We start from the raw sequence: 8,903 nt of genomic DNA on the forward strand, positions 1-8,903 counted from the left end.
ATGTCATGTGAGGAAACCTCCAGGAATACATCCAACCAAAATGGGCAACCCTACCAAGAGGTGGTAAGAAGTACAGAATGTTAGTTATTAGCTGCTGCCTGCACAGAACTTAGAAAACAAACAACCATATATCCAGAGTTATCATAATTAATGACAACAAAAACGTTGGAAAGGATATTAAACCTTGTGCTCCAGGGTTTAAACCCCAGCCTCTAACTCTGCAAGACCACGGTGGAATCTATTATGGAGGGCAGATTGTCCCACATGTGCCTACTATGAAGTTTCTTGCCCCTTCCTCTCAGACATCTGGATCTGGCCACTGCCTGAGACAGCATATTGGTCTTGATGGACCTTGGCTCTGATCCAGCCTGGCAATTCGTATGTTCCCAGATACTTATACAAGTTGTTAGTAATGATCATTGTTACTAGTTAAGGATAGTTAGCTAGCATGTGTGATGCTGTACAATAGAGAGATGACAATAAGGCCCACGGCTGAAGCTGGAAGTTTGATTTGTATATTTGGGGTCCCACTAACAAACTCTGCAGAGAATACAGACAAATTGGACAGTATGGTTATTTATTTGTTTTGATGTGTATAGTCAGCTACAGCCATTAACAGCATCTGGGGAATCTGACTTGCCTCCCAGTCGCTTTTCCCACAGTGCAAATGCATGGGACTCCAATGCCTTTTCCCACTCCGTTAAGCCCCTGCAAGCCGTGAAAAGGCTCCCATTGATTTCTGTGGGCTTTGGATCATACTCTAAAGCAGCATTGCTGTTTGCTGCTTCTATGCTAGGGGGCACTCATTATTAAGCTGATGCTCAGGGGGGGGGGGGGGGGATAAGCACCCGCCACTCCCACTCACTCAGTCCATGGGAGTTTCAAGTGCTCAGCAACTCTACAAACCAAGCCAGACACCCCTGCACCAAGGTAATAGGGGAAATCTCTGCATTGGTTCCCATCTGTGCCCACTGAAGTCAATGGAAAGTCTTCATTTAGTGGCCTTTGGAATGGGCCTTTAATACCAAGGAGAGGCAGAGTGGACTAGTGCATAGCACATAGGAGACCTGGATTCTATTCCTCACTCTGCCACTAGTTTGCTGGTTGATCTTGAACATGTCACATCTCTTTTTGCCTCAGTTTCCCTATCTGTAAAAGACATACAATGATACAGACCTTCTTTGTGAAGTGCTTTGAGGTCTACTAATGAAAAAAGTGCTGTCTCAGAGCATAGGACTCAGGAAGAGAGAGAAGGAGTACTTGTGGCACCTTAGAGACTAACAAATTTATTTTAGCATAAGCTTTCGTGAGCTACAGCTCACTTCATCGGATGCATTTGGTGGAAAATACAGAGGGGAAGATTTATATACACACACAGAGAACATGAAACAATGGGTTTTATCATACACACTGGAAGGAGAGTGATCACTTAAGATGAGCCATCACCAGCAGCGGGGGGGGAAAGGAGGAAAACCTTTCATGGTGACAAGCAAGGTAGGCTATTTCCAGCAGTAAACAAGAACATCTGAGGAACAGTGGGGGGTGGGGTGGGGGGGGGGGGAGAAATAACATGGGGAAATATTTTTACTTTGTGTAATGACTCATCCATTCCCAGTCTCTATTCAAGCCTAAGTTAATTGTATCCAGTTTGCAAATTAATTCCAATTCAGCAGTCTCTCGCTGGAGTCCGTTTTTGAAGTTTTTTTGTTGAAGGATAGCCACCCTCAGGTCTGTAATCGAGTGACCGGAGAGATTGAAGTGTTCTCCAACTGGTTTTTGAATGTTATAATTCTTGATGTCTGATTGAGCATAAGCTTTCGTGAGCTACAGCTCACTTTATCGGATGCAACCAAAACGAAAGCTTATGCTCAAATAAATTTGTTAGAAAAGGAATACTTGTGGCACCTTAGAGACTAACAAATTTATTTGAGCACAAGCTTTCGTTTCGGTTGCATCCGATGAAGTGAGCTGTAGCTCACGAAAGCTTATGCTCAAATAAATTTGTTGGTCTCTAAGGTGCCACAAGTACTCCTTTTCTTTTTACTAGCCCTGTAACCATGACAGCATCCCAATGGGAAGCTGAGCGGCAGCCCAAGGACCAGCAACCTAAGGAATAAATAGGCTGTGACAAAATGATTTCGGAGTCCTCCAGCCTTCAGGGGCTCAAACCCATTCAGATTCGTGTTTAGCCTCACCTTCTAAGGCCTGGTCTACACACAGATTTTGTACTGATATAACTGTGCTAGGTAGGGGTGTGATTTTCTAACCAACGTAGTTATTTCAGTACAACCCCTAGTGTGGGCACAGTTGTACTGCTAGAGAGGTGCCTTATACCAGTACAGCTTATTCCTCTTCCCATATAGAAATCATTATTTTTCTTTATTGGCATCCTTTAGTCTGCAAAGGACGGTGGGAATTGCAGCCTATGACATAGATGGTTTGCAATGTCTCATGTGACTGAATAGTCCAATTCAAGATTTGCATGACCTTTGGCAGCTATTGCAAATGTATGCATCTTGGTTGGGAGCTTCTTGCTATACCAATACCTTTTATACCACTATAACAGTGTTCACACTAGGGGCGGAGTACTGCCCCAACTGTACTGGTATAGTTAAGGCAGTACAACATGCGCGTGCAGACAAGCTCTAAGAAAGGATCAAATAGCACATCCTTGCAGGCAAAAGTCACCCTAGCACAGGGTCTCTCTCTCTCTCTCTCTCTCTACTGGCTCATCTAAGGAAGAGAATACCAGTTAGCTCAAGCAATAGATCCATAGATTTTTAAGGCCAGCAGGGACCAGTAGAGGCTTACACTTTCAGTGTTGAACATTGTGGGTTCAAACCCCACTGACAAGCCAAGTGGATGGTAGCTTTATAAAGACACTCTTGAGCAGCCACCTTGCCTTCTTCGCCATACTATGCAGCCCCAAGCATATGGGCGACACTCAATAAATGACAAGTATGACAAGGTGGCCAATGTTAGTATGGTGGGTCCTGCGCTTTTCTTGGCAGGGGGCTAAGACGCCACCCCTTGCCCCTGCTCTTGGGCCACCAAAGTCCCCACTAGTGGCCCGGGAAGGTGGTAGAGAAGGGAAACAGGGAAGAGGTCTGGGTTTGCTCCTCACTCTGAGCCCCAGCCCCTCTCAACCCCTGCGGGTTCTTACCCTCTTTTCCCTAGGGTGGGGTACCTTCAGTCCTTAGACACTGGGGAGGGAGTCTCCTTCACTTCGGTTCTCTAATCTTTGAGATCTTACAGCACACCTCCAAGCTCCAGTCCTCTCTCCTTCTCCCTAACAGCCTGAAGTAGAGGGTTTTATGAGGATCCTGACAGGGCCTTAATTGACTGCAGGTGCTCTAATTAACCTGTAGCCACCCTCCCTAGTCTACAGGGAACCACGCCTTAATTAGCGTTGGGCTTATATATTTCCCCTCTAGCATTCTACCACTGTTCCCTGGCTCTTTTGTATCATACAAGTAATAAAGAAGTATTTAATCACACACACACACACACACACACACACACACCCACCCACCCCCCCCCCCCCCCCTCCCTTGGAACTGCCAGAAGATGTTGTGAAGGCCAAAAGTATAACTGGGTTTGGAAAAGAATTAGAAAAGCTCGTGGAGGTCAGGTCCATCGATGACTATTAGCCAACAGGGTCAGCAATGCAACCCCTTGCTCTGGGTATCTCTAAACCTCTGACTACCAGCCGCTGAGACTAGATGACAGGGGACGAATCGCTCAATAATTACCCTGCTTTGTTCATTCCCTCTGAAGCATCTGGCACTGGTCCCTGTTGGAAGACAGGATACCTGGCTAGATGGACAATTGGTCTGACCCAGTATGGCCATTCTTATGTCCCAGTTAATGGTTCTTCTTACCAAATGCTCATTGGCCCCAAGTGTTTTTTGCCTTGTTTTGTTTTTTGTGGGTGGGGGCATTAGGGGCTTATGACAGAGATATTAGAACACCCATCTGTGGAGATAGGAGAACAGGGCAATCACTTGTGGTAATGGGAAGATGGCAGTTTATTGGCCATGGAACCTAAGAATTTACCCCCATCTCCAGGAGGAATTAGAGTCCAAGGATCTGTGGCCACAGGGCCCAAGAATCCCTGACAGATCACAGGAGCTGAGAATCTATGTCCCCAACAGGCTGTGGGTCACAAGAGTCCCCTTTTCCTTGCCAGGCCTCAGAACTCCCATCTCTCTCACCCAAGACCCCAAAATCCATGCCTTTCCCACAGAGAATCCACAGGACAGCCCCCATTCCATTTTACCAAATGGAAACCTGATGCTGGAAATGAAGGGGAGGTTGAAACGCTGGTATTTGAAATGGAGGCAGGACGTACACAATTGGTTTGGCCTGTGTATTGATGTGCAACCGCAAATTTTCTACCTGCATGTATGGTATAAGCTGCTTCCCTAATGGGCACAGATGTCCATTTCTGAGCAGCCAGGCCCGCTTTTTAATATTTCTAAATGCAGTTAGAAGCTGGACACACTTTAATTCTGATCTTTAGATTATAAAGTGTAAAAATCACATCCCCAATGAGCAAGCAATGTGCCCAGTAGGCACCTAGTGTGGATGCAGTTATAAGCATCTGGGTTTCAGACAATTGGGGCCAGTAGGTTACATAACAAGTACCAAGGCCGATATATGATGGGCATGGTGTGATATCAGACATGTGGGACCGGACATAGCCCTGGTATGAGCCAGTGGCACTCTTATGTAGTCAGTGGAATGGCATTCACTGATCCCTTTGCTGATGGGATCTCCATTGCTGCCATATTTCAGTCTGAGCCACTGTTGGCTCCTGTGGGGCACCAAGAGAAGGGACCAGATACTTTCACATTGTCTTTGCAACCAGATGTTTTCAGGCACAGAGGTAAGGGAACAACACGTTACAGAATGATTTTTTTTCACCTCAATAACATTCTGATCAAAATCGAGTCTTGGGCGTCTCCCCAAGTGTGCTCTTGCCAAGGTCCCTCTCCAACCTGAGCTTTCATGCAGCTGAGGAAGGGAAGGCTCCAAGAAATAAAACACACTCCTCTGTGTGCTTGAGATGCATGTGGTAGGCCTTACAGTCTTTTTCCATCCCTCCTTGCATGCTGGCAGTGAGGAGAGTATCACTGTGGACAGCTTTCTGCCTGCCTTTTTGTTCCAAGGCTAGCAGTGAGTTTGTGAGATAGGACAGTCCGCCTCAGGGGGCCTGATCACTAGAGTCCAAAGTTCTGGCAAACAGCAGGAAAGACCCCCTCCCCCTCATATTGTCTAGCTTTGGCCTGTCAGCTCCTAAAATTCCTACCATCGCCTGACATAGACAGTTCTGCTCCACTCCGCCGGCCCCACTGCATCCACCCTTCAAATGCAGACACTGGCATGCAGAGGCAAATGCGGGCTGGGCCCTGGTAGAGAGTTTCTAGCAGGTTGAGAGAGTCAGCTGTTCTCCCCCAGCATGGAGTGTCACTGGGCGGGATTTGTGCTGTTCTCCAAGTCAGGAGCTGCTGTAACACACCTGGGCACAGACAGTGCCGATTGCATTACCGACCTGGGAAATGCTCCCCAGAGTGAAAATGAGAGGACCTAGAGATGCCCCTTTCTCCTTCTAATCTGATTGGTGATGGCACAGGCCCCATAGCCCCCTACCTTAGCTGAGCTCCCTGAGCTAGGCACCTGGCTAGAGAGCTGAACTCCTCTCTTTCGCTGCAGGCTGGAACTGTATTTGTGTTTATTAGTTTCATTAGTGCCCATGGGGACAGGGGCCAAGCCACCCCAGCCTTCTCCCCAGACCCATGCAGGGACCCCAGGACTCTCCAAAGATATGTCCGTGTCTAGTCCTTTCGTTCCTCATTCTCTCTCATTGTTTCCGACAATGGCAGCTGCTCTCTGTCTCCAGTGCTAATAAGAAGCCTTTCCCACAAGCCATTGCTGTTTATTAACAGGAGATACCCTGGTGCAGCCAGACAGCTTGTCTAGGCTGGATTCCTGCCCAAGGCTGCTCATATCATATGACTTAACAGCTCACTTTGAAATGCCATGACGGGCATAAAGCTATCTGCTTCTCGTAGTAGCTTAGCTCTGCAAGCTGCTAAATGCAATGCCTTGGATGTACATGGCAGATTGGAATTCTCCAAGTGGTGCTAAAATTCCCATCACGGAAGCGCTATCTGATGATCTCAAAGCACTGTACAAGCACTGATGTGGGGAGGGGGGGAAAGCACGATCTAGTGGATAGAACATTGACCTGCAACTCAAGAGACCAGGTTCTATTCCCAGCTGACACTGGCCTACTGGGCAATTCACTTCACGGCTCCGTGTCTCAATTTCCCTACTTATATAATAGGAATAATGATGCTTACCTCCTTGTCCTTTGTAAAGTGATTTAAGATCTATAGATAAAAAGTTTTGTATAAAAGAGTTACTTATTATTAAATGTTTCAGAGTAGCAGCCGTGTTAGTCTGTATTCGCAAAAAGAAAAGGAGTACTTGTGGCACCTTAGAGACTAACAAATTTATTAGAGCATATGAAACTTCACAATTCCCCTAGGAGGTAGGTACAGTAGAACCTCAGAGTTATGAATACCTCAGGAATGGAGGCTGTTCGTAACTCAGAAATGTTCATAACCGAACAAAACGTTCTGGTTGTTCTTTCAAAAGTTTACAACAGACTATTGACTTAATACAACGTTGAAACTTTACTATGCCGAAGAAAAATGCTGCTTTTAACCATCTTCATTTAAATGAAGCAAGCACAGAAACAGTTTCCCTATCTGGTCAAATTTTTTTTTTAAACTTTCCCTTTATTTTTTAGTGGTTTACGTTTAACACAGTACTGTACAATATTTGCTTTTTTGGGGGTCTCAGCTGCCTGATTGTGTACTTCCAGTTCCAAATAAGTACTGGTTGACTGGTCAGTTCGTAACTCTGGTGTTCGTAATTCTGAGATTTTACTGTACAACTATCCATGTTCTACAAGTTGGGAAATGGAGGCAGAAGAATTTTGTCCCTTGATGAAAGATAGAGAGAGGTTAAATGACTTGCTCAGAGTCACAAAGTGAGGGAGTGATAGAGATAAGAACAGAGCTCAGAACTCCTGATTTGTAGTCTCCTGCTTTAACCAGTAGGAAACACCTTCCCCCACTTCCCACCCTCCAACCCCCTTCTTCCCTCCAGACAGAAAATAGCTGAATTTTCAAATGCTTTGGGACCTGAATCCCAGGCTCCATAGGCAGGGAATTATTTGAGGTGGGAAAATTGGTTTTGAAATGAACAGAATATCCCAAGCAATGAGAGGCCTATCATGATGTTCTGAGGAAGGATCTCATGCAGAGACAGCAGCCCTGGCCCAACAGAATGTCCTAGACCCAGAGTATAGTTTCCCCTTGAGATCGTTAACCTCTTTGAGTCAAGTTCACCATAAGCAAGAGCGATTCTAATGACATCTTTGACATTGCACCTGTATGCAACAGCAGTAAATTCAGCCCTTCAGGTTTAAAGTGAAGACCCCCTGTTGGGATGTGGGAAAGAGGCATTTTAAGAGGGGCAGAGGAAGTTGATTTTCAGGAGTTTGTCACTCTTTCCTACCAACAATTGACATTTTAATGAACATTTTTGCCAAAAGTTTTGAAATTCAATGTTTTCCCTGACCAGCTCCAGAGAATAAACAGTGGGGGGAAAACTCTTTGCGAACAAAGCTGTATGGCTAGGGGGCATGGTGGTGTGTGATGGCATCAGAATCACCTTCATTGGCACTATAACCTTGTTCAGTAAAAATATGTGGCTCTTTTGGTCCGGAGAAATCAAAGTGCTTCACAAAGGAGGGAAGCATCTTTATCATCTCCATCTTGCAGATGATGCACAGAGCAGTGACATGGCTTGCCAGAAGCCACCCAGCAGCAGAACAAAGAACAAAACCCACGTCTCCTCACTTCCTAGACAATGCTCTATCCATTAGCCACTCTGCCTCTCCAAGTTCAAGTGATCCACGGGGGCTTTAGGGAGATCATGAATATTATGGTGATGCGGCCCTTATAAGTATCTGGATAGATCATGAGTGCAAAGCTCAAAACAAAGACAACGCAGATAGGAACTGAAGTGAAGTGAAACAGCCCCATCAAGCTACATGGATGAAGAGGCACAAAGCAATCGCAACACCAATTTGCCCCCACACTTGGTGCATCATCAAACATTCATTCAGCACTCATTATCAAACATTCATTCACTCTAGCACCGCAGAACTCTGCTATTGCTTTTAATAAATATTATGTTAATCAGAGCTGGTCCCTCCTGGGACTGTATACATTTATACAACACAGGCACCAGACCTGAGGGCCTGAGAGAGTCTTACAAATTACTTATTTAGTTAGTTAAATTATAAGATCTTTGGGGAAGCATTTCCTGAGTGCTCAGGACAATGAAGTCCCTGGCTGAGGCTTCTAGGTGTTACTGAAATAAAAGGAATTATACAAATATTTTAGCCCCAGACTGTATTGAGGCAGAAGATGGGCATACACTTCAGCTGGTAATAACTCAGGAAGGATTTCAGTTTCTATGCAGAACTAAAGACTCCCGATGTGCTGTTTCATCAGATGAAGAGAAAGAAGAATTTGTAGATCATCAAAGAAAACCAAAGTCACTATGGGAGCCTATAGGTGATGGAAATTGCTGGCTAGTCAGAGATGTTATAACCCACATTGGGAGGGACCTGTGTTTTTGTTAGGTCTTGACTGTTTTCCTTGGGAAGGAACAGTGGGAAAAGTGAGAGCACCTTGAGAGGCACAGCACAGGATCTGGCCCGAAGTTCAGGCCCAACATTTCCAAGGACAAGCACCTGGCATACCAGCTGCACAGCCCTTTGAGGCAGCTGTACCATTTTGCTTGTGCTAAAAGCCTTTGGA

General features: G+C 45.6%; 1 long non-coding RNA gene across 1 annotated transcript; it reads right to left on the reverse strand.

The window, feature by feature from the left end:
* Nucleotides 1-213: 213 nt before the first annotated feature.
* LOC122456712 lies at nucleotides 214-3,273 on the reverse strand. Its single transcript, XR_006275736.1, has 3 exons — nucleotides 3,164-3,273; nucleotides 2,689-2,733; nucleotides 214-540 (listed from the first exon to the last, which is right to left on the reverse strand). It is a non-coding gene; the product is annotated as an uncharacterized LOC122456712 (long non-coding RNA).
* Between the last annotated feature and the right edge of the window lie 5,630 nt (nucleotides 3,274-8,903).

Source organism: Dermochelys coriacea, chromosome 14 (genome assembly GCF_009764565.3).
Source record: "Dermochelys coriacea isolate rDerCor1 chromosome 14, rDerCor1.pri.v4, whole genome shotgun sequence".
Lineage (NCBI taxonomy): Eukaryota > Metazoa > Chordata > Testudines > Dermochelyidae > Dermochelys > Dermochelys coriacea.